Below are 26,303 nucleotides of genomic sequence, written 5' to 3' on the forward strand. Positions count from 1 at the left end.
CCTCAAAATCTCTCATCAGCCGTTAAAATTTTCACCGAAAACCAGCTTAATTTTTCGAACCATGTCCACTTCGATGTGTCTCACAGGTTTAGAAAAAATTTTGATCAAACAAAGCGCCAGTCTCTCAGCAACTTCTCAGACAAAGGAATTCCGACGAGGGGCTGGACGACTCCTCCCACAAGGAGTGCTCACAGGCGAATGACGTCACCGACAGGCGTGGAAAAACTCACGCATGCGCACGAGGGTTCAAGCATGTCTGACGTAAAAACATATGAATGAAATCCATATAGTTTTTGAAAAAAATAAAAAGGACCTATACTTTGACAGACCTCTATAATCATTTAAGTAAAATAATTACTTAATACCAAAACATAGCAAACAAAACAAAATAACAGTTAAACATACAAATATATCTAACAACCTTTTGCAGCACAATTGTAAAACTGAAGAAGGAAAAAAGGCAAGGAATCAGTGGGTGCTCTCCTTTACACATTCTACGGGTTGTTAATGCAGGCGGAGCAACGCTCATTTTTCAGGAATATAGAAAATGTTTACCACAAAAAAAAAAAAGGAACGGGAGCATGAATCCCCTTCACCAAATAAGCCAGAACTGTAAAGGAAATAAAATCAAGACCAGCGATGACATAGTGCACTCTGCAACCTCACCACTAGATGACACTGAATCATACACACTGTAGCTTTAAAACAAAGATGAATAATAATGGAAATTAAAATTATGAGAAATGAGTGAAGCAGGGTAGAATAGATCAGTGTTATGGGTTTAAAAAGACTGGTGAAAAAGCAAAAAAAAAAAATAACGGAGCGGTGGAATTGAAAGAAAATGATCTGTAACTGGTCATAAGGGGGAAAGAATGGATGATGAATGGGTGAGAAGAACAGGAGTTAACAAAAGAGAAGAATCCAGGGAGTGTTAAAAAAAAAGACTGCCGTTAAACGATAAAATAAAAAATTACACGGTAGTAAAAAAGACCATGATGAAAACGTTAGGTCATGTGGATTGATGAAAAGAGATGAAAGGGGAAGAACACACGCTGCGGTGATGAATGGAGAAGAAATGATGACGAGAAAAATGAATTGAAGGCAGAAGAACGCTAGAAACATGAAGGTGGACATGGTTAGCTAAGGGAATAGGTGGATAAATGGACAACTTGAGAGAAGAAGAGGAGGCGGAGGAGGAGGAGAATGGGAGGAAGAGCGAGGCCTGAGTGTTGAAGACTTATTAGCCTACGCAGGGCTGGTACTTTAAGCCTTTTCCTGCTCTGCTGTTTCATCTCCCTCTTTCTCTTCTCTCCTTTTGTTCTCCAGAAATATCCGAGTGGGTGGAGAAAGAGAGGAACAAGGAGAGCGAGAGAGAGTGAGAGAAAGAGAGTCGAGAAGTGATGACAGATTAAGAGGAAGAGGAAAAACAGTGATTACGGCACAGGCCTGGGTGTCATTTGAATATTTTTAATGCAATGCAAAGAGTGCCAACGTCCTCCTCGACTTTGGGACTGATGGGAAAACATTACCGTCTGACACCTCGTTTTCACTTAGAATAAATACAATTCTCCACACAAACATTTTCAAATGCTTCAGGGTATAATTGTTTTTGTCACAAACAGCAGAACGACAGGGAACGCAATTAAATCCAGACTGGCAAGTGGAAACTTTTAATGTTACAGACTGTGTGATGTGACTGAGAAGACATGCATTATGTCAAAAAATTATGCAAAGACATGAAGAAGAGCAGATAGACACCAAATACTTAACAATTTCAAACAACTTTAATTAAATGTAAAAGTATTGACTTGCAACAGCAACGTACCATCAGGAAGACGCATTAGTTACGTCTGATTTAAGCTGTTTTTTTTTTGTTTTTTTTTCTTGATGGCAGGAAATAAACACCATATCTCAGACCTCAAGCTAGTGGTCAATGTTAACAGTTCGCTAGCTAAAAAAAGAAAGTGTAAATTCAAATCTGTTATCTTTTGAATTAACTCGGGATGACTGGAATCAGCTTTTTTCAATACAAGTAAACGCAATCCATCTGTGGGTTGTTTTTTAGCAGTGTGTCAACAGACAACAACTGATAGCCACAACTACAGTCAACGCTTACCAGCTCAACAGCCGCGTGTAGGCGCATTTCAAATATACAGACGGTCTATTTATGAACAATGACGCGTCGCTCGTAGTGTGATTATCCATTTGTCTTCTTCTTCCTGAGTTTATTGGCAGATGTGAACCTGTTACCTCGTTACTGCCAACAACTGGATATGAATGTTTACCGTTAACTTCTCGTCCATCTTAACACACATTTAACCAACATTACTCACACCTAGTGGTCAGAATTAAAACATCATAATCATCACATTCCCCTTCATTTGAAGTTAATACTAATAAATGCTGCCCTAAGTGGAACTGATAAGAGCCACACATTAATTACAATCCAGTTTGTTTAAAAAACACAGACACACACAAGGATTGCAAGTACATTTCGAGAGCTGCTCAACTGTCAAGCATATGGACTGACTGGATTGACTTTCAAGTACTTGCAGTGTGCCCTGTGTAAGTACAGTCATTCATTCATTTCAATACCCCCTTATTCCAATTAAGGGTTTCATGGGGGAGCTGGAGGCTACCCCAGTGGTCAAAGGGCAAGAGATGTGGCACACCCTGGACAGGATGCCAGTCTACTACAGCAGGGCCACATATAGGGGAGGTGATGGTCTAGTGGCTAAGCATTGGGCTTGAGACCAGAGAATCCTCGGTTCAAACCCCAGCCTGGCCAGAAAATCACTAAGGGCCCTTGTGCAAGGTCCTTAATCCCCTTGTTGCTCTCGGTGTGTAGTGACCTTGTATGGCAGCACCCTCACATTGGGGTGAATGTGAGGCATTATTGTAAAGCACTTTGAGCGTCTGATGCAGATGGAAAAGCGCTATATAAATGCAGTCCATTTACCATTTATATAGACAAACAAATTCACACACACAATTATGGTCAATTTAAAGTCACCTATTCACCTAACGCGCATGTCTTTGGAATTGGTAGGAAGCCGGAGCACCAGGAGGTAACCCACGCGAACACAGGGAGAACATGCAAACTCCACACAGAAAGGACCAGGAGGGAAGTGATCCCAGGACCTTCTTACTGTGAGGCAACAGTGCTAACCACTAAGCCACTGAGTATTTAGTACAAGTACTTGATATTTACTTACTTTGATTGGGATCAGAAGCAAAAAAGTTCATTAGAACATCCTCAGAATAAATTATTAAAATATCCTAAAGGGTAACACATCATTTTCCGTTGCTTATCTAGCGTTGGATCACAGTGTCAGGAAGTGAAGTAAGTCAGAGCAGACCTCATTTCTCTGGCTCCCACCAGTATCTTAGGGGATCCCAAGACCTTTTCAGCCCAGATGGAGCAGATAATCGTTCCAGTCTAGTCAGGACTAGAACCATCTCAACTGGCTCTTTGGGTTCCTTCCTATTTCAGAAGTCCTGATTTTATCACTAAAGGCGAGTCCTGTCACCCTGTAAAAGACCAGTTTTGGCCAATTTAGTCTCTTAGTCATTACCTAAAATTCATGACCCCTTGATGAGACTTGAACTGCAGACTGACTGGTAAATAAAGAACTTCGCCTTCTGACTAAGATCGCTTTTTAGCAAAATAAGCCAAACCACCAGCTGCACCGGTGCTGATGCAATCAATCAAACTGATTTACTTTCCAATAATCTACACATTCTCACCTGATGGCTTAACTGCTTGTAAAATAATAGGAGGAAATCTTCATTTTGAAATGAAATTACAGTAGTATATATGTGACCAGATGTAATCACTGGTTGTAAGCTGTCATAGTTTTAGGAGTTGTTTTGTCCAGAAGTAAACAGAAACACAGAAAACTGTGGGTTCACATTACCGCCAACGGGCAGATGTTCAACACATTGAACTGTGGTCCACTGCTCTGTTACGACGTTTTTCACATCATCTCCAATGAACGATTTTAGAATTTAGTTTGAAACACATAACATGACAAGATCGTCTCACCAATCATAATTATGCTTAAAAACAAATCATATTTTATTTCTGCTTTGCGCCATTAGATAGTTTTAATTACACAGTACTACAGCGAGTACAGCACATGCTCAAGGTGAGATGATATTTGACAAGCAGGTGTATTACTGATGGAAAGAAAAGAGCAAAAACATGAAGGGAAAAGACTGAAGAAATCCAGACGGGCAGACGGAGATGTGAATAAATGATGGAAGATGCGTCACAGGTTTTGATTCAATCAAGCACAATCGGAGGAACTCGCTGTTAATTTTAAACTCGATGAAGATGAGCACACATGAAGTACGACGTGCTTCACGAGCTTCTCATCTACTGTCTGTCAGGTGCCGCGGCCTCCAACTCTGCATTTATTTTACAGTCTGTCTGCCAACACACACACACACACACACACACACACACACACACACACACACACACACACACTAACCATGTTTAAGGTGTGGTGCAACGCCAATAAGTTACAAATCGGTGTAAAAGCCTCCCAATGGGGTAACGGCGGCGTAAAGCACAGTCGCCCGGACAAACAAATCAGTCCTAGGGAGGTTTGTCACATGCTGCTGACTGCAGCCAAAAACCAAAAAAAAACAAAAACAGAAATCTCACGTCCACTCTTAATTCACATACCTGAACTCTTCACCTTTGAAAGTGCACGCCAGCACACCTACACGGTGCAAACGCTGCATGGACTTGCACTGTAAAAACCACCCCAACACTGGGAAATAATTAACAGCTGACTCTTGTCCAACACCGGCTCTCGCCAAAACAGGTTCCTGCACATTGAAAAGTGAATTCACGGGTCTCTGCATCAGCCGTCCGTGGAGTGCATCCACCCACCCGACCCACTTAAATCGGCTCACCTTGTCAGCCGGGGCGCCGCGTCTGCCGAGACAATAAAAATCCTGGATCATAGTGAGGAAGGTCCTCAACGTAAAGGAGGGGTAAGGGCACAGAAGAGGAAAATCTGGGGCTGAGGCGAGAGGACAAAAGATAAAGGGAGGGAACAGGAGGGAAGAGAGGGAGAGTGAGGTGAAGAATGGCCCAGACAGGCAGAGAGCTCTCCACAATGTGAACAGCGAGGGAGGGTGAGCGCCAGGTGTCAGTATGCATACACTCACTGAGGCGTGCATGTGTGCACATGCATCCTACTCACACACAGGCAGAGGGGCAACACTCACACGCATTCCCTCCTCCTCCTCCTCCTCTCTTGCAGTAATAACTCTTGCTCATCCTCTGTCTCCCTCACTCTCCTTTCAGGCAGGGCAAATTCCTTAACTCCTTCAAAGCCAGTGATCTTGAAGTGGTCCTTGTCCTTGCCCGTTTGTGTAAGGATGAAGTCATTTTCTTCTAAAGAACAAATTCGCTGCTGAAAAGGCGTACACCTCGAATTTTCCTTGAATAGAGCTATGTGGACGCCTTTACAACGGATGCACAAAGACCAGGCGAAACAAATTAAAAACATCCAGCTCATGAATGCAGCTGGTTGAACATTCTACAAATGACCAGCATGCACTGCACACAGTGACATCCAAGGCCACGCCTGAGTCACTGGTTTACTGCACTCGGCTGGAGAGAAGTCCATCCTGCACTCTTGTGGCTACATCAGATATTGTTTTAGTGCTGGGAGACTTGGAAGCTACACCTTGCTAACTAACACCAGGCTGGACCAATGCTGTGTTCAGAACCCTAGGACACACAGAAACAGCAGACATAAAAAAACCTACTTCCAGAAACAGTGTCTTCATGAGATTACCTCGGTAATTTGATCCATCATCTACTTAGCCTATACCACAGTACAGCTAACGTTAACGTTATCTTCTGGGCTAAACTAAACTGTCAAAGACGTTTGTATTGCTGTGTGGTGTTAGTGACATAACTAATTGTACATATAAATGTGAATATATGACATACAGACGCAATGGCTTGTTAAGAATTCACTTAAAGATGCCTTTTCAACACTAGTAAGACTGTTGTCTCAAAGTCACAAAGGGGGCCGCCATGGCGGTGACATTAACTCGGGTACCTCAGAATGCTCAATTTCCTAGCAAAAATTCTGCCTTAATGTAGTGTACAAGGCATTTTCCCCCAAGCTAGAGGTCAAAATCTCTCAACTTGCAGGGGTTCTGAACACAGCACAAGCCCCAATGTCCACTGCTTAAAAAATTAAGCAAACGCTCTTGTGGGGGGGGGGGCTTGGGGAGGAATTGCAGTTCCCCAACTGGCCGCTTGTGGCCAATCCAAAAATGAGTCACCCCCTATGTTCAACTTTAGAACAGAAATATACATGCTTACAGTCTGATGCAAAAACAGTTCAGGTCTCTATACCTATAGTTTACCACTTCATGACAACTATATGAGGTGAATTTTTAATAATGAACACAGACAACTGTGCGCACCGTTCCACCTCTGTTCTGTTCTGAGTTCCACCGACAGAACACAGCATAACCGTTCACCACTTTGCTAAAATACAGTGGATGAAACAATAATTAAATGTGTTTAATGTCTGTAAATGGACTGCATTTATATAGTGATTTTCCATCTGCATCAGATGCTCAAAGCACTTTACAATAATGCCTACCATTCACCCCGATGCCAGGGTGCTGCCACACAAGGCACTCACTACACACCGGGAGCAACTAGGGGATTAAGGACCTTGCCCAAGGGCCCTTAGTGATTTTCCGGTCAGGCTAGGATGTGAACCGAGGATCCTCTGGTCTCAAGCCCAACGCTTAACCACTAGACCATCACCTTCCCTTGTTGTTTCTTTTAACAGCCAGTGCATGAGCACAGCTGCGATGTTCCACACAGACTCAAGATATGCTTATCCAAGCGTGACACATCAACGACCAGGTGTCGTGCCAAAATGTACTTTGTGCTCAGCACAGAACAGCGCAGAACTATGGTCCACCTGTTACGCATGAAGACATTTGTTATTGACGAAACAAGCAGGAAGTAAACCTTTAACGCTTTAAATATGTCTGATATTTACAATGAATGATTTATTAATTTTTTTTATGCTGTGTATGAGGAGGCGGCGGCGGCCCCTCTGTCACTGGAACAACAGTCTGTCAAGAACAACAAGTTAACGTCAAAATTTCAGACAGGTAAATGGAGCAGCTACTAGATTTTCTTTTGTTTCTTTCTTGACAAATTGTGTTGTGCAAACCTCACCTATGTGCATGTTCCCTCCTACAATTTTAGACACTCGGGTGGACAAACCCCAAATTGCATATTCATGAAGACAATGTGCTAAATGGACAATGCGTGCTTTTTTGCACATTTGAAAAACGTAATCCACTTGTTTTGTTCTTGCTTTTTTTTTTTATTAAGGCCTGTTGTGTTTTAACACACTGACACTTCAGTAAATCAGGCCATATATTTTTTTTATTCAAGGACACAGGAGGCAGTGTGACTGGAAACTGAACCCAGGGTTACATATTGGTATGGGCAGTGTGCACATTTCAGTTTATTCACATCCAGTGCTGGTTACTGATTTCAAAGTCACTGTACTTCATTCACAAAGAAACACAGTGAGATCTGTGAAGCAATAACAGGATTATTTTACTCATTCAATTTCACAACTGTTAATGAAGTTGCTTTGCAGTGGCTGTCCCAAATTAATGGTTCACCATAGAACCACAAAGATAGACACACAGTTCATAACATTCTATCTTTATTTGAAAATGACTATACTAGTGTACATTCATGAGAATAATCAGCCGTCCTTTTAGGGCAGTCTCTAACTACTTCTTGGTGAATTCTGGAATTGGTCAGGAATGTGTTGTGGCTCCTCCTCTGCTCCGTGTTTGCATGGACTGGGTACAGGGTAAGGTCATGGAGTCCAGTGAGTTGGGTACTTCTGTCAGTAAGGTTCACTGACTTTGAAAGTGCAGATGATGCTCTGATCTTCGCAAAACCAATGGATGCCTTGAATGCAGCGTTTGGGAAAGTGAGCGAGGAGTCTGGTGTGGTGGATGTGGCAGTGCACGGTGCCAGCGCACGCTCTCTGACCTGAACTTCTGGTCAGAAGACAATCCTACATTCTTGTAAATCACTAGATTATATTATTTTTGGAGCGCTCATCTACTTTATGATCAACAAAGACGGTACTTATGGGCACAAATTTAACATTCTCCATCAAGTATGCTTAAAAAAAGCATTGAATAGAAAATAAAACGCATTTTAAGAGCAGGGAACAGTGCAGTGCCTTTTACAGAAATATCTTTTTTATGCAGTCTCTGCAACTTTGTTGTTAAAATACTTTGATTGTGAAGCTCTTACAGGAAAATGTTAGAATTCAGAACAATACATAGCAGATACCCAAAATGCATAGCAGCTGGCTAGATGTATAAAAGAAAAAAGTAGAACATGTAATACTGGACAGCAGGTGACAAGAGCACATTAAACGAGGAATTCGCTGTTTGTCGTCACCCACTGACAGGACTGCTTCTGCATACCTCGGCTGTAAGAAGTAGTTATTTGAGGGAGTGGTGCCTTTGCATCAGTTCAAACCAGTCTGGCCATTCTTCTCCAACATCCGTCATCAACAAGACATTTTCTCAGAGAGAACTGCTGTTCACTGGGCGTTTCTTCTTCTTGATAATATTCTTTGCACTCCAGAGAGACGGTTGTGTGTGAAAATCCATGCAGGTCAGCAGTTTGTACAATACTCAAACCAGCTTGTCTGCCACTGGCAACAATGCCCACATCAAAGTCGCATCACCTTTATTCTACATTCTGATGCTTGTTTTGAACTTCAGCAGATCCTCTTGACCTTGAGTTTCTGCTATGCTATTGACTGTTTAGATACATGTGATGTCACATATCCATAACAACACTCAAACAGGTTTCTTTTTCTATTCTTCCAAAGGGGTTACGCACTGAAAGAATGCTGGTTTTATAGCAGAGCAGCAGCTTTTAGCACCTGAGCCCGGTTTCATAAACCAGTCTAATCTTGTTTAGTCAAATAAACTCATTTAGTGGACAAATTTTTTTATGTTAGTTGGTGCACAAAGCACTGGTACAGAGGAGGCTAATTTCATTTTTGTCTGCAAAACATCAGTGTCTTACCTCAAAAAATGTCAGCTATCATGTATCAACACTTGATGGGACACTCAAGAGCACCCCTACGTCGCTCGTATTCCTTCAAAAGGAGAGCTTCCTCCGCTTTTGGCTATGGTTGCAGCAGACGACGCTCATGATGTGTTTGTGACAGTTCTCACACGAGCCACTTGGTGTCACTGTTACACTGAGTAACATTGTGTGCACAAAAAGATTGAATGTAAGTGTAGAAGAAGAAACTGAAGAGTGAAACTGCTAGGCTAAGAGCTCAGCACATCATTCTGCTGTTCGTATGGGTCCGTAAATGTTAATAAAGCCAGTTAAAACAAATGCTGGATAGTTCATGACCACGACCAACCCGGAAGTAAACAAAACTGTTGCGCACTGGACCAGTCTCTAGGCAACGGCACACGCGAGGCCGTTATGACCATGAAAACTGTCAACTAAGGTAAGACAGCTAATCTACAAGTTTAACCATCGATGTGAAATGGTGATTAGGCGGCTAATGTTGGGTGACAAACTGTAGTCGTCTAAGTTTAGTCGAATGAAAGATTAGATGCAGCCAGAAGCTGGCCAGCGTCATTCACGCAATTTTTAGCATGAAACTCAGAGCACTGTAAGCGACTGTAAGCGGAGGTCTCCAGAACCGGCAGTGGCAGAACACACTGAAGAGCAGCAACGCTCACCACAATGTTGTACCTTTTTTCTTTCATGCTAGCTTTAAAAAAAATTCCTCTCAGTCACCTGGAAATTTAATACAGTTTTCCATATCAACAGATCTGTAGTGACACAGAGGTTTCAGCACATCAGAAAAGTAGGACCCAACAAGGAATTTGTTGTGGGGTCGAGACCAAGTAGCAGTACCAGCAAAATTCTAGGCTCTTCCAATGATGCAATATGATGGACTTGCATATCAATAAAAAAGATAAAGCAGTGTGAAGATTGGTATCTTTTAATCACATATACTCACCAAGTAGCAGAAACTCACCTTGAAAAATCAGCAAAATTGACCTTTAACTATGCTGTTAAATAGTGAGCCATTAATAACGAGGTAAAGGAAATCAATGCGTGTACTGTGTATGATTCTGCACCACAAAACAAGATTATACACCATGTCCTCCTGAGTCCACAGTCTATACATCATGCCTCAAATTTCAAGTTGAATTGATTCTGTTTTAGTATTGGAGGAGAGAAGGCTTGATGCCACATGCAAAAGGATGGCATCTGTACAGGAAACGGCTCCGATGTCACCGAAATAAAACACCAGGCCTATAAAAGTCATCAAGGCCTGGAGACTGATAAATCGCAGTGCACAAACATGTCTGGGCGTAGGCGTGCAAAGGTGGTTTGTGGGTAAGAAAAGATGAGAGAGCCAACCAAAGGTGACAGTATAAACATCTAAAAGCTCAATTATGCATATGCACTAATGCTGCTAACAGCCGATCCATACTACAATGCGAGCCAGACTGCAAGATGTTAAAGGCAGTTTCGGGAAAGCTTTGAGGTCAGCCAGAGTACACGGTATTCTGGAGTAGCGAAAGGTACAGTCGTTGCCGTGCCAGGCTGAAACTGTAATTAGTGATGAGCCAGGGTATACTGAGATTTTGAAGCTCGTCTCGTAGGAGGATGTTGGTGGATAAAAATGTTTAAAAAAGCTTAATGACCATCTGGTTTTGGGGGAAACAAACCCAGACTCCATGTTTAGTAAGTATTGGCAAGTTTCCGTTTCTTTTTGTTTAAATAACATGGGGTGGGGGTGACATCAAAACCTTCATGAACAGTGCAAAGCAGAGAAAACAGCCATGTGGCTCACAGACAAAAGCTGCATCAGCCATAAAAAACAAAAAAACAAAAACAGTACGCAAGTGTGGCAACTTAATAAATAAATTCAGTGTTGTCTCAGCCGTATGTCAAACTAAATATCTCTATGTAACAGTGGTGGAACTGACCAGAGTGCGGACTACTCACACCCCCCCACCCCACCCCCCCCCCAAACTGGTTCAGCAGTCATATGGCTTGTGGATTAATTACAAAGTTTGCATAATAGTCTGTATTTCCATGCTTTGTGATAATTGTGGGTACATCTACAGGTACTGGTGATGAAAAGTTGGGGTACAGTGGATATTTTAAGGATACATAAAAAAGAGGAAAAAACAAAGATCTGAATAGAAGGAATCGTGATGATGTCACGTGGCGGGCGGGGCCACACCGGTTTTCACTTTGCAAGCATTTAGTCTCAAAGATCAGATGTGGTTTGGCTCAGAATTGCGTCCAGTACAGATGGAAGATGGGATCACATGGGTTCACCCTGTGTTCCAATAGAAATCAATGGTTCCAACACATCACACTGAAAACAAACCTCCCCTTTTGCATTTTTTTTTCTTTTTTCCTTTGGTTTTCTCTGTGCAATAAGCACAGAGGCAATAAGCTGTGCAAACTAACGATCTGATTTTCGGATCATTTTGAAATCAAACAGTTTAACGCGCAAAAGAGCGATTTTGCAGACAAACAGATGAACACAAAGTGTGAAGTTGGACTCACCAGCGTCAAAATGACTATAAGCCACAGAAGAAATAAAACCAGTGAGAAGAAACACAGAGGCGACTGTCTAGGAACCCAGGGTTCGGTGTATATATATATATATATATATATATATATATATATAGTTTTTTTCTTCATCACTTCTTCAACCATGGACGCACACACAGAACTACATTTAATGACTGTCAACACATGTGAACTGCGCACACCGGCCGGACTGTGCATGAGTATGTTTTTTGGACCGCGTTTAAAAAGTTCAACTTCAGAGCACGTCCTGCTGCTGCACTCAGCTCATACAGACGGAACCAGACAGCAGAAAGATCGCAGACAGACACCAACGTCTGTATCAACAGGCTGATAACAGCGATCCCTCATGTGACCACTGATAAAATAATTGTACGCCTCCAAAAACTTGAAATCCTTCATGGTCGTCATTTCCAAGATTTAATTTCTCAAAATATCGCTTTCGATCTTCGATATCAAGAGTTGACATGTAGTCTGAAGTCATCTTCCGTGCGTTTTCTAATTGGATCTGCTTGAAGTGTGGAGTTTTCTGCTTATCGGTCTGTGTACGCATGTGTGGGAACGGCGGAAGTAAATAACAACAGCGACCCCTTCTATAACTCAACAAAAAAATGATATTATTGTTTAATATCTTATTTTTAGACAGCAAACTAGGGCATTGTAGTAACTACAACTAAATAAAGGACAGATGTACATGTATCACGTCACGACAATGACAAAGAAATCAAAACGGTCAAGATACAGAACGATTGAAGAAATAAGAAAATTACTGTGTTAATGTGGAAAATTCACCTGTATGTGTTCTGTCCACATTTGAGCAGGTGTTTTAACTACCTCATGCAGACACAAATATTTCACACAGCGATGTAACATTATTTTTTTTTAATCTGCATGAAGTGCATGACGTGTCTGTGATAAAGCAGGTAATCTGACGTTTTGTGATCTGCTGCACCTTTTGGTCACAACCACTTGTCCCAAACACACCTTAACACGCCTCCATGCCGTAAAAAGAAAGAAACCATAGAAAACACCTTTTGTGGAAGCGCATAATGCAAGTACAGTGGCAGGAGTCTCTGCATCTATTCCGATCGAATCCAGAATACACTCTGATTTGCACTGCACCACATCGCCGACACCCATTTTTTTCCCCAGTGACAGGCGAGTCAATGCAACTTAAATGGACCCCACAACTGTGCAGGCTAATGAGAGTCTACAAATTAGTGCTCGAGGAAAAAACAAGTTTTTAAAACATTCACAGTTCAGAGTATGCAATTAATATTTCAGTCAATGATTTCATTAATCCACCCATGACACCACTCACAATTGATTACGCATGGGTCGCAATTATGCACGTGCATCTCTGCGTGTATGCACGCAAGTGGTGTTATAATTTTGTGTGCATGCTCATTTTTGTTCATTAGTCACGTGCTGCAGTGTGTCAATGGAAATACAGACAGTCTGCAATACATATTTATTGCAACCAGGCCTGCAGGACATGAGGAAAATGTGCATGTGATGTGACATGACATGTGATGATATGACTTATGATAAATCAACAAACACTGATGAGTCCCTGCATTTTCCAAGGCCGTAACATATTTTTGTTGAAAGATATTTTTGTTGCATTAAAACTAAAAGTCCACAAGCACAGCTTAATTGCTCCATTTCATCTCCACTGTGGTGGTGCACAGAAGCAAAATTACAAAAATTGTGTCACTTTCTAAATACTTACATCATTCTCAAGCCTCACCTCATCCTCCACACCCTTAAAGCTGCTGAATTCTAACATGCAGATGACTGCAGGGTCTACTGACACGCATCACGATTTAATACAGATTCAGGATGACATTAACAGGACTGTTGAATTCAGAGGTGGACTAGTGGCTCAGCAAACCGAGACATGATTCACACTCACAGTCATTCTCACACCATGAGAGAGACATAAAAGGGCACACTTCACTGTGATTGTGGCCACAGTGGTGTTGCAAAATGAACAATGGCGTAGTGAGTATCACTGACAGCAGTGAGTACAAATATTACAGAAAAGAATACACTTGACAGAATCAGGGGGTTTTAATACAAAATCTAAATATGGGTTGCAATTAGGGATGCGGCCGATCCAATCCAATATCTGTATCAGGTTCTTATTCGTGGATCGGAAATTTCCGACAACCTGTGGAGTTTTCCAATCCAGAGTAATGTCTGTGTATTCCTGGCTGCTGGCTGTGCAGCCACCAGAACAGGCAAGCATTAAGATGACCAACTTCTCAACTCATGTCCGCCAGTTGGAAATATTTTATACGAAACACACCACAAACAAGACGGCAACGTGCAATGCTTGCAAAGCCATTGTACTGAGAGGCAGAAGCAACCTACAATACAGTGAACTTAATAAGCACAAGGACTTTTTAAACCAGGACCAGACAAACGAAATGAGCCGGAAGGAAGGCTATGATGATTTACCAGACTGACCATGACTGACTCTAAATATAAGGAAATTAAGTCCTTTTATTTGTTTATTGGTGTTTTGTTTTGGCATTTTGGAAATGCGGAATTGCACTTCATCCTAAAAAACAGTTCAAAGGGACTCTAATGTACTCAGGGCGGGTCTGTCATCTGGTGTTTAAGAGATGAAACTTCAGGTAACGAGTTCAAACAGGTGCAATCAATACAGGTAAAGACTACAGAATCAGAGGGCTTCTTAAAGAAAAATGAACAGGTCTGTGAGAGCCAGAATTCTTTGTGGTTGGTAGGTGATCAAATACTTATTTCATGCAATAAAATACAAGTTAATTATTAAAAAAAGTGATTTTTTTTTTTTTTTAAGATTCTGTCTCACAGTTGAAGTGTACCTACGATACAAATTACAGCCGTCTCCATTCTTTGTAGGTGGGAGAACTTGCAAAACTGACAGTGCCTCACTGTACCTTCCTCATTTTTTCTCAAGGGATTTGCACTGATCTAAAAAACTACCCAGGCAACTAGCAAAAAAGCAAAAATCTGCCAAAAACCTGAAATTTTTCATCTCTGGTTCAATCAAACTGCAATATACAGTATTTGTATTATGTTCCTGCTCAAACACTATAAAATTTTAATTTCTAGGGAAACCATACAAACATTAATTCTCGATGCCGGCTTACTCCAATCAAGGGTCACGGCGGGGAGGAATCTGGAGCCTATCCCAGCAGTCATAAGGCACGAGGCAGGATTCACCCTGGACAGGACACCAGTCTATCACAGCCATACAAACATAAAAACAATCTTTATTATTTATTTATAGTAACAGAGCAATTCTCTTCTTTTTAAGTATGCACTTTCACACACACAGTTTTAGATTCACACTTGAAAGCTACCCAGTACAACCACAGGCTGATCTGCTGGCTACCGGATGAGATTAAGGGCTTTGAACAAGGGCACCTTGATCAAAGCCCTGGTAATAATAAAGCTTGGACAATAGCTCTTCCTTCACCTTCCTCACCAGACTTTATCCATCCTGTCAGGAGATTTAACCTATGACCCTCCAATCACAGGGCTGCTTTTCAAACCTTCTATTTTCAGTCTCTACGACCATGTGATCTATGCATACATTTGTGGCATCACCTTATTAACTTAATGAAATTGATTTCACCATGAAGCCACTGACCGTGACCGTCATGGGTTTCAGCTTGTCACAATCCAAAGCATGAAGGACTTAAACAAGGTCAATGAGAGGAGTCACATGGCTGACCATGAGAAGAGCAAAATGTGCATCAAGTGGTGTTACAGAAGCATAATGATGAAGTAGTTAGTACCTCCTGCGGTTCAATGCCTCATCACAATCCCCCTCGACAGTTTCTCTGAACTCTCGGTGACCTTCTGGACACTTTCACTTTGCTACAGCTTTGTTCCCATATTTACCCTACGACAAGGCCGTGGGTGCCTGTGAATGAGATTGCCAGCTTTGGGGTCATTTCGCCCACCTGACTGGCACCAGCTACATTGCGTTTGATCCTGCAAAAAGAGTAACATTGCCTGGTCTTTGTCATTATTTTAATTTGGAAATTGGTAACTGTTTTAATCAGAACTTTATTCAATCAGTGGAAACAATTAACAAGAATTACCCCCAAAAAATGTACAATGAAACAGTGGTGAACAATCAAAATTAATTAAATCTAGAGCCAACAAATGAATTAAAAGTAAACAAATTCCTATCCTCATTATCAAGCTCCCGGGCTAAGGACATCAATGGCTTTGATACAGTTTTTTTAAAAACACACAAAGACACACTATCTGCTCCAATTAGGCTAATAAATCAGTCAATAGCAGAAATTCATTTTTCTTCGGCCCTGAAAACGACAAATGTGACACCAATTCACAAAGTTGGCAATAGGCAAGACGTCAGTAATTACAGACCAATCAGTATCCTCCATGTAATATTTAAGATCCTTGAGAAAGTGGTAGGGGAACAACTCACCCAACATCTGGAGGATGAGCAACTATTACATCCCGTGCAGTTTGGGTTTCGTGCAAATCACTCGACTGAAACTGCCTGCTGCTTGCTCATTGAAACAATAAAATCAAACCTAGACAATGGAAGGGTTGTAGGAGCTATTTTTTTAGATCTCCGTAAGGCATTTGACACCGTTAGCCACACCATACTACTGTCGAAATTAACACAATATAAACTGTCTTCAAATACTCTGGCCTGGATTAAGTCCCATCTGTCTGACTGTTCTCAGTGTGTCCACATCAATAACATCAGTTCATCTATAGAAAATATCCATTTTGGTTTACCACAAGGCTCTAATATCGGCCCTCTCCTTTTCTCACTCTATATAAATGACCTTCCATCTGTGTGCGAAGATGTACACATCCAGATGTATGCAGATGACAGGGTTGTTTATGCCTGGGGGAAGGATGCAGAACAGGTAGCCAATAAACTCACCGTAGCCATGGAGAAGGTAGCCAGGTGGCTACATGACTCATGCCTCACTCTAAACACAAAGAAAACTGCCACAATGTACGAGGGCTGTCAATAAAGTATAGGTCCTTTTTATTTTTTTCAAAAACTATATGGATTTCATTCATATGTTTTTACATCAGACATGCTTGAACCCTCGTGCGCATGCATGAGTTTTCCCACGCCTGTCGGTGACGTCATTCGCCTGTGAGCACTCCTTGTGGGAGGAGTCATCCAGCCCCTCGTCGGAATTCCTTTGTCTGAGAAGTTGCTGAGAGACTGGTGCTTTGTTTGATCAAAATTTTTTCTAAACCTGTGAGACTCATCGAAGTGGACACGGTTCGAAAAATTAAGCTGGTTTTCGGTGAAAATTTTAACGGCTGATGAGAGATTTTGAGGTGATACTGTCGCTTTAAGGACTTCCCATGGAGCGAGACGTCGTGCAGCACTCCCAGGCGCCGTCGTCAGCCTGTTTCAAGCTGAAAACCTCCACATTTCAGGCTCTATTGATCCAGGACGTCGTGAGAGAACTAAGAAGTTTCAGAAGAAGTCGGTTTCAGCATTTTATCCGGATATTCCACTGTTAAAGGAGATTTTTTTAATGAAAGACGTGCGGACGGGTCCGCGCGTCGGGACGCAGCCGGCGCGGTGCGGCGGCACAGGAAAAACACCTCCGTGTTGATAACCATTTGTAAAATCCAGGCGGCTTTTGATGGCTTTCAGTGGAGTGAGTATATGAGAAATTGTTTAACAGCAGGACATGTTCCAACTTGTCCTTAAGGCTTCCAACGGAGGTGTTTTTCCTGTGGCGGAGCGTCGCAGCGGCTGCGAGCCAACGCTGCAATCCGTCCGCACGTCTTTCATTAAAAAAATCTCCTTTAACAGTGGAATATCCGGATAAAATGCTGAAACCGACTTCTTCTGAAACTTCTCTGTTCTCTCACGACGTCCTGGATCAATAGAGCCTGAAATGTGGAGGTTTTCAGCTTGAAACAGGCTGACGACGGCGCCTGGGAGTGCTGCACGACGTCTCGCTCCATGGGAAGTTAGGATCAAAATATAAAAATGCTCCAATAAAATTGAAAACTACACCACATTATTTCTCTGATCATAAAGATTCCAAAAAAGATATAGTTTGGACTATCTGCGACTGAATTCTATGGAGTTATGGTGTAAAAACAGCAAGAATGTCAGTTTCAGTTTGTAGAGGGGTCAAAAGATACGCTTGGTCTCCAAAGTAAAGGTCAAACAAGGTCAGCGTCCACTGGATTCAATGACATGCAACATATGTTACCCTGTAATGTGATAACCAAGCATTCAACATTGTCAAATCTATTCATCCATTTATTAATCCTATTAGCTCAACCAATAATTTGCATCCCATTTTTTTTACCAAAATTGGAGCAACTTTAACTTTTGACCCCTGTACAAACTGAAACTGACGTTTGTCACCATTCTTGCTGTTTTTATCCCGTAACTCCATAGAATTCAGTCACAGATAGTCCAAAATATACCTTCTTGGAATCTTTATGATCAGACAAAAAATGTGGGATAGTTTTCAATATGACTGCAGCATCTTTTAATTTTAACTCCTGTGTAATTCTTCAATTGACCCCTACCTGATCACTGATTGAAAATTCAAGTGGCCTATGGGTTTTTCAAAAGAGGAATGTCTAAGGAGTAGTTGTGCCAAAGTTGATGCTTGTATTACCATTTGCAGGATTCTGCTCTAATATTCTCTTATCTGCTGCACTATTCCTGGTGGCTAGTCAAGTGACCTCTCTGAAGAAGCACATAAATCCATCACAGAAGTCCACACAGAGTTAGTAAGGTAGACACAGGGCACAGAAAATTACTTAGACCGTCCCATACACAGTTTCTTGAATTCTGATGCTGCAAACAGATGATACTCGTCTATCGAAATAACATAGCAAATTCTTGATACATCAAGCATCGCTTCGGTATCTGGTGCTGAATATTTCCTCTACGGCATTGTGGAAACTCAGAAATGTAAATGTCAATAGCTGAATCTTGTGGAGGTTGCAGACAGCAGACTAGTGTCCTTGGTAACCAAAGGTCAATCCTTCCAGCAGCTGTGCACCATATTGATTTAGAGATACATTATTTGTTGTGCTTGCTGGAGTTTGTGTTTACACTGCAACTCAGTGCACAAGTTTAGAGGCAATTAAGACAAACAGCAGTTACCAATGTGCAGGAAGATGATGACGTAAAGTTTACAGATTCAAATGTCTTCCTCAATAGCCATAAAGCAGTAAAATAAAATGCCAAATGCAGCAAAACACAAACTGAGCACTGAACATTTCTAGTGGCACCAAACATAATTACTATATTATTAAATTACAATACAGACTTTTGTGTATTACAACGTGAAGCAGTGCAAAGGCACAGCACATCTCTCGCCCGATTGTGACCTTTTCGAAAGAAATGTCTCCATTCCTCCATTAATGGAGGAAGAAAACATTCTGTGGAGCAGTAGGTGCCAATCTGTCGCTCTGTGGAGTTCTGTTAGAATCAGCTCAGGCTAACCATGTGCTGCTGCTTCTCCTGAACTGTGATGATGATATTCCACCAGGTACAGATATTCATTATTACCTAATTCTCAATGGATATTAAATGGATGCTACTGTATTACATTTACCATAACAGATTAATTCCATATTAAAAAGCAAAACAAGATAATGATGGGTAAAATTGTGGCTGACAAATGTTCTAATTGATTCACTGGCTAGATCACTTGTCTTAAGTTACAACCCCAATTCCAATGAAATTGGGATGTTGTGTAAAATGTAAATAAAAACAGAATGCAATGACTTGCAAATCCTCTTCAACCTATATTCAATTAAATACACCACACAGACAAGATATTTCATGTTCAAACATAAAAATGTATTGTTTTTATGCAAATATTTACTCATTTTGAAATGGATGCCTGCAACACATTTCAAAAAAGCTGGGACAGTGGCAACAAAAGACTGGGAAAGTTGATGAATGCTCAAAGAACACCTGTTTGGAACATTCCACGGGTGAACAGGTTAACTGGAAACAGGTGAGTGTCATGATTGAACGGCTGAGCATCCCCAAAAGGCTCAGCCGTTCACAAGCAAAGATGGGGCGAGGATGACCAAAAGAGGAAGAAGACCATCCAAATTGTTATCAGCACAAAGTTCAAAAGGCAGCATCTATGATGGTATGGGGGTGTTTTAGTGTCCATGGCATGGGCAACTTACATATCTGTGATGGCACCATCAATGCTGAAAGGTACATCCAGGTTTTGGAGCAATACATGCTGCCATCCATGCAACGTCTTTTTCAGGGACGTCCCTGCTTATTTCAGCAAGACAATGCCAAGCTACATTCTGCACGTGTTACAACAGCGTGGCTTCGTAGTAAAAGAGTGCGGGTACTAGACTGGCCTGCCTGCAGTCCAGACCTGTTGCCCATTGAAAATGTGTGGCACATTATGAAGTGCAAAATATGACAACAAAGACGCCGGACTGTTGAACAACTGAAGTCGTACATCAAGAAAGAATGGGAAATAATCTGTCTCCAGGCCGAAACACTGGACTTTAGTGAGAGGGGATTCTATCACCCGCAAAGTCAGGTTACAGACGCTAGCTGACGTTAAATGTATTCCTGGGGCCAGAGCTCCCGACACTGCATCTCTTCTTAGGGTGCTGACGCTGCAGAAGGGAAGACAGACGAAGGAACATGACATGAGATATAGTCACATAGTTATTCATGTTGGCACCAATGATATCAGGATGAAGCACTCAGAGGTCACAAAAATGGACATAGAGAGGACTTGTGACCTTGCCAGAAAGATGTGTCTGCATCGATTAATAGTCTCTGGTCCCCTCCCCTCCCGGGGTACTGATGAGGCGTTTAGCAGGCTGACATTGTTAAATAGGTGGCTGGCGCAGTTTTGTAGACAGCAAGGCTTTAGCTTTATTGATAACTGGCCTTCGTTCTGGGGCTGCCGTGGCTTGCTGATGCCGGACAGCCTCCACCCTACTGGGGAAGGCGCCGCCATCTTGTCTGCGAACATAGATAGAGCTCTACAGGGAGGGTAACATTAGGAATCTACAGCAGGCCACGGAGCAGGTGATTAGAGACCCTGCAAGGCTTATAACAAATGTGGGTGTGGAATCCATTAGCTTAGTGGGGAAATTAGTGCAGAAAATCCACTATGGTGATAGTGCAGTTTATTTGCCAGGGAGGGAATTTCAACAAGTTGAGACTGTGGCCTGCTTCCATAGTTGTGTCCATAAAAATGATAGAGGGATTTGCTTTCCAAACTTAATACCCATTACTATATTGGATCAAGTTGAAATTGAGGATGGCCCAGTGGTTGTTCCAGCAATAGCAAAGATTTCGTGTCTGCTATCTACAACGTGCGTGGAATTTCTTAAACCTAAACTTACTTCTAGGCATCTTATATATGCTACTCTGGAACCACCCCTAAACCCAAACAGTTCAACTGTCAACCCCACTGAGGTCCTTAGACTGGGTCTCATTAACATAAGATCACTGTCCTCAAAATCATTGTTGATCAATGATCTAATTATTGATCATCACTTAGATATGATTGGGCTATGTGAAACCTGGCTTAAACCTACAGCTGTCCTCCCCTTAAATGAGGCCTGCCCACCAGCTTATACATTTAGTCACGTCCCTTGTGATGCGAAGCAAGGCGGGGGTGTTGCTCTTATTTATAAATCTAGGTTTAGCTTATTAGCTGTTGGGGGTTACAAATATCACTCGTTTGAGCATCTGATTCTCCGCTCTGCTCAGGATATTACACATTGCCAAAATCAGAAGAATAAAAAATCAGCCGTATTACGTTGTCACTGTATATAGGCCTCCTGGCCCATATTCTGAATTCTTAGATGAATTTGGTGCGTTCATCTCTAACTTGTCAACTAGTGTAGATAACATTCTGATCATTGGTGACTTTAACCTTCATATAAATAAGCCTTCTGATCCTCTCTGCAAATCATTTATGGAAATTGTGGATGCATTAGGATTTTGGCAATGCATTCAGGATTCGACGCACATTAGTGGAAATACCCTGGATCTGGTTCTCGCACGTGGTATTGCTGTCACAAATATTGACATCATGCTTCTTACATCAGTGGTGTCTGATCACTCACTTATTAAGTTTACAGTTTCGCTGCAGTGTTTAGTGGAACAACAACCTTATATATCATTACGGCAATGCATCAACTCCTCAACTAAGACTGAACTCGAAGCTAAACTGCCTGATGTCTTAGCTTCACATATGACAAATACCCAGTCAGTAGACAGACTTGTGGATAGTTTAAACTCAGTGCCCAAAACTACACTCGACATGATTGCACCACCTGTGTTAAAACCGCACTCCCCCAAATCACAGTCACCTTGGTTCAATGATTATCTGCGTGAGCTCAAGCATAAAGCAAGAGGTCTAGAACGGAAATGGTGTTGTTCAAAACTAGAAGTATTTCACCTTGAGTGGCGTGATGCTCTTACACTATAAGCATGCATTACTGGCTACACAGGGGACTTACTACTCTGATTTGATCAACAAAAATAAGCATAACTCAAAGTTCTTGTTTGACACGGTGGCAACACTTATGCATGGACAACCACCTGTAGTTCGCTCTCCTTTTACAGCACAAGATTTCCTGGATTACTTTGGGAAGAAAATAGAAAACATCAGGTTAAACATATCCCGGCATGCCTTAACCCAGCCACTACACCCTGCTATAGAGGTGGGCGCCACTACTGACGTATTGCCTAAATTTACAGAATTTGATAGTATCTCACTAGGCATGCTGACAAAACTCGTAATGTCAACAAAAAGCACAACCTGTTTATTTGATCCTATACCAACAAAACTGTTTAAGGACCTGTGGCCCACTCTTGGGCAGATTGTGCTGGAAATTATTAATCTTTAACTTCTGGATCTGTTCCCAAATGTTTCAAATCTGCAGTGATTAAACCATTACTTAAGAAACCTAATCTTTACACTAGTATATTCACAAACTATCGCCCGATATCAAATCTATCATTTTTATCTAAAATTCTGGAAAAAGTGGTGTCACGGTAGCTCATAGATTATCTTACTGAGAATAATCTCTTTGAGCCACTGCAGTCTGCTTTTAGAAAATATCATTCCAGAGACGGCTCTCACTAAAGTGGTGAATGATCTTCTGCTTACAATGGATTCGGACACCACTACAGTTCTGTTGCTGTTAGATCTCAGTGCTGCATTTGATACAGTGGATCATCATATTCTACTTGATAGGCAGGATGAATATGTTAGTTTAAATGAGTCAACACCCCCGAGTCACACTAACTGTCAGAATGCTCGAAGCACGGGTCGAGGAGGAGGATTAGCAGCAATCTTCCACTCCAGCTTATTAATTAATTAAAAACCCAGACAGAGCTTTAATTCATTTGAAAGCTTGACTCTTAGTCTTGTCCATCCAAATTGGAAGTCTCAAAAAACAGTTTTATCTGTTACTATCTATCATCCACCTGGTCGTTACTGTGAGTTTCTTTGTGATTTTTCAGACCTTTTGTCTGACTTAGTGCTTAGCTCAGATAAGATAATTATAGTGGGTGATTTTAACATCCACATAGATGCTGAGAATGACAGCCTCAGCACTGCATTTAATCTATTGTTAGACTCAGTTGGCTTCGCTCAAAATGTAAATGAGCCCACCCACCACTTTAACCACACTTCAGATCTTGTTCTGACATATGGCATAGAAACAGAAGACTTAACAGTATTCCTTGAAAACACCTTTTAGTCTGATCATTTCTTAATAACCCAGCAGTGGGGATTAAGTTTCATTACAGTAGAAGTCTTTCTGAAAGCACTGTAACTAGGTTTAAGGATATGATTCCTTCTTTGTTATGTTCTTCAATGCCATATACCAACACAGTGCAGAGTAGCTACCTAAACTCTGCGAGTGAGATAGATTATCTCGTCAACAGCTTTACATCCTCACTGAGCACAACTTTGGATGCTGAAGCTCCTCTGAAAAAGAGAGCCTTAAATCAGAAGTGCCAGACTCCGTGGTATAACCTACAAACTCGCAGCTTAAAGCAGATAACCCATAAGCTGCAGAGGAAATGGCATCTCACTAATTTAGAAGATCTTCATTTAGCCTGGAAAAAGAGTCTGTTGCTCTATAAAAAAGCCCTCCGTAAAGCTAGGACATCTTACTATTCATCACTAATTGAAGAAAATATGAACAACCCCAGGTTTCTTTTCAGTACTGACAAAGAGTCAGAGCTCTATTGAGCCGAGTATTCCTTTAACTTTAACTAGTAATGACTTCATGACTTTCTTTGCAAATAAAATTTTAACTATTGTACCGCGTTCACACCGAGCGAGATCAGACGCCACAAATTTGCGTGGGTCGCCAGGCGATGGACGCGCCTCCTTCGCCCGGTGTGTCGCTCTGCTTGGGTGGACTTTCACTGCGAAAATTCGCCCCGGTGCATCATCAAATAGGAGGAGCTTCCATTCAATTCGCCGGCTCCGGTTGTCAGTCAAGCTAACATGATGGACCTTGATCACACGGAGCGAGATGTTGTGAAAAGCTCCCAATACAGAGTATCATTATTTGCTGCAGGAGCTGTGTCTGGGTGACGGCCGCTTTCAGCGGTCCTTCCACCTCTGCGGGACCCAGTTTGAGGATCAACTGTCCCATTCGCGCGCGCACATGTAAACAATAAAAAAAATAAAAAAAACTATGCTGCTTGCTGCAGCTCGCTCTTCCCCCAAAAAACTGTCATAATTGTGTTTAGAAACCAGTCACCATTTGTTTTATTATGCATCTGTGCAGTTAATTAATAAAATATTCTCTACAGACGATTCGCTGGCGCACGCACGTAAAAAAAAAAAAAAAAAAAAAGGAAAACACTCCGCGCCCCGCTGCTGCAAGTAGGGCTGCTGCTCGCTCCAAAAACTCTGTCATAATTGTGTTTAGAAACGAGTCACCATTTGCTTTATACAGGTGTGCAGTTAATAAGTAAAATAATCTCCAGGACGATTCGTGCGCGCATGTAAAATAAAAAGAAAAAGAAACTCCGCTCCCCGCTGCTGTGGTGCTGCTGTTCGCTCCAAAAACTCTGTCATGATTGTGAAATAAAGGACAAAAGAGACATACGTGGTCTATTAGAAAAGTATCCGACCTTATTATTTTTTTCAAAAACCATATGGATTTGAATCACGTGTGATTACATCAGACATGCTTGAACCCTCGTGGGTATGCGAGAGTTTTTTCACACCTGTCGGTTACGTCATTCGCCTGTGATGCAGTCTTTGAGTGAGGAGTCGCCCACCCTCTCGTCGATTTTTTCATTGTTTAGGAATGGCTCAGAGACTGCTGCTTTGTTTGATCAAAATTTTTTCAAAACTGTAAGGCACAACTAAGTGGACACGATTCGATAAATTCAGCTGGTTTTCGGTAAAAATTTTAACGGCTGATGAGAGATTTTGGTCAAGTTGGAACATGCCCAAGCTGTTAAACAATTTCTCAGTTACTCACTTGTTGAAAGCCATCAAAAGCCGCCTGAATTTTACAAATGGTTTTCAACACGGAGGTGTTTTTCCTGTCACGGCGCACACAGATTTGCCGAGTCGTCACGGAAACGACTCAGCGAATTTGCGCGCACGTCTTTCATTAAAAAATGTCCTTAAACAGTGGAATGTCCGCATAAAGTCCTCATGCTGGCCTCTTCTGCTTTTAAATTCAGATAAAACTGAAGTTACTGTACTTGGCCCCACAAATCTTAGAAACATGGTGTCTAACCAGATCCTTACTCTGGATGGCATTACCCTGACCTCCAGTAATACTGTGAGAAATCTTGGAGTCATTTTTGATCAGGATATGTCCTTCGATGCGCATATTAAGCAAATATGTAGGACTGCTTTTTTGCATTTGTGCAATATCTCTAAAATTAGAAAGGTCTTGTCTCAGAGTGATGCTGAAAAGCTAATTCATGCATTTATTTCTTCTAGGCTGGACTATTGTAATTCATTATTATCAGGTTGTCCTAAAAGTTCTCTGAAAAGCCTTCAGTTAATTCAAAATGCTGCAGCTAGAGTACTGACAGGGACTAGAAGGAGATAGCATATTTCACCCATATTGGCTTCTCTTCATTGGCTCCCTGTTAATTCCAGAATAGAATTTAAAATTCTTCTTCTTACTTATAAGGTTTTGAATAATCAGGTCCCATGTTATCTTAGGGACCTCATAGTACCATATCACCCCAATAGAGCGCTTCGCTCTCAGACTGCAGGCTTACTTGTAGTTCCTAGGGTTTGTAAGAATAGAATGGGAGGCAGAGCCTTCAGCTTTCAGGCTCCTCTCCCGTGGAACCAGCTCCCAATTTGGATCAGGGAGACAGACACCCTCTCTACTTTTAAGATTAAGCTTAAAACTTTCCTCTTTGCTAAAGCTTATAGTTAGGGCTGGATCAGGTGACCCTGAACCATCCCTTAGTTATGCTGCTATAGCCTTAGACTGCTGGGGGGTTCCCATGATGCACTGAGTGTTTCTTATTATTCACCAATTTTTGCTCTGTATGCACCACTCTGCATTTAATCATTAGTGATTGATCTCTGCTCTCTTCCACAGCATGTCTTTTTTCCTG

General features: G+C 41.7%; 1 protein-coding gene across 5 annotated transcripts in view; it reads right to left on the reverse strand.

Moving 5' to 3' along the window:
* tanc2b (tetratricopeptide repeat, ankyrin repeat and coiled-coil containing 2b) overlaps positions 1-26,303 on the reverse strand; it is a 381,104-nt gene that overhangs the window by 203,402 nt on the left and 151,399 nt on the right. Inside the window, exon 1 of one of the 5 annotated variants that reach the window (XM_034193362.1) lies at positions 4,927-5,242. The exons of the other annotated variants lie outside the window; for them this stretch is intronic. The gene's annotated coding sequence lies outside the window, so the exon portion shown is untranslated. Of the gene's footprint in view, positions 1-4,926; positions 5,243-26,303 lie in introns of those variants that run through there. 5 annotated transcript variants of the gene reach the window in all.

Source organism: Thalassophryne amazonica, chromosome 18 (genome assembly GCF_902500255.1).
Source record: "Thalassophryne amazonica chromosome 18, fThaAma1.1, whole genome shotgun sequence".
Taxonomy (NCBI): Eukaryota; Metazoa; Chordata; class Actinopteri; order Batrachoidiformes; family Batrachoididae; genus Thalassophryne; species Thalassophryne amazonica.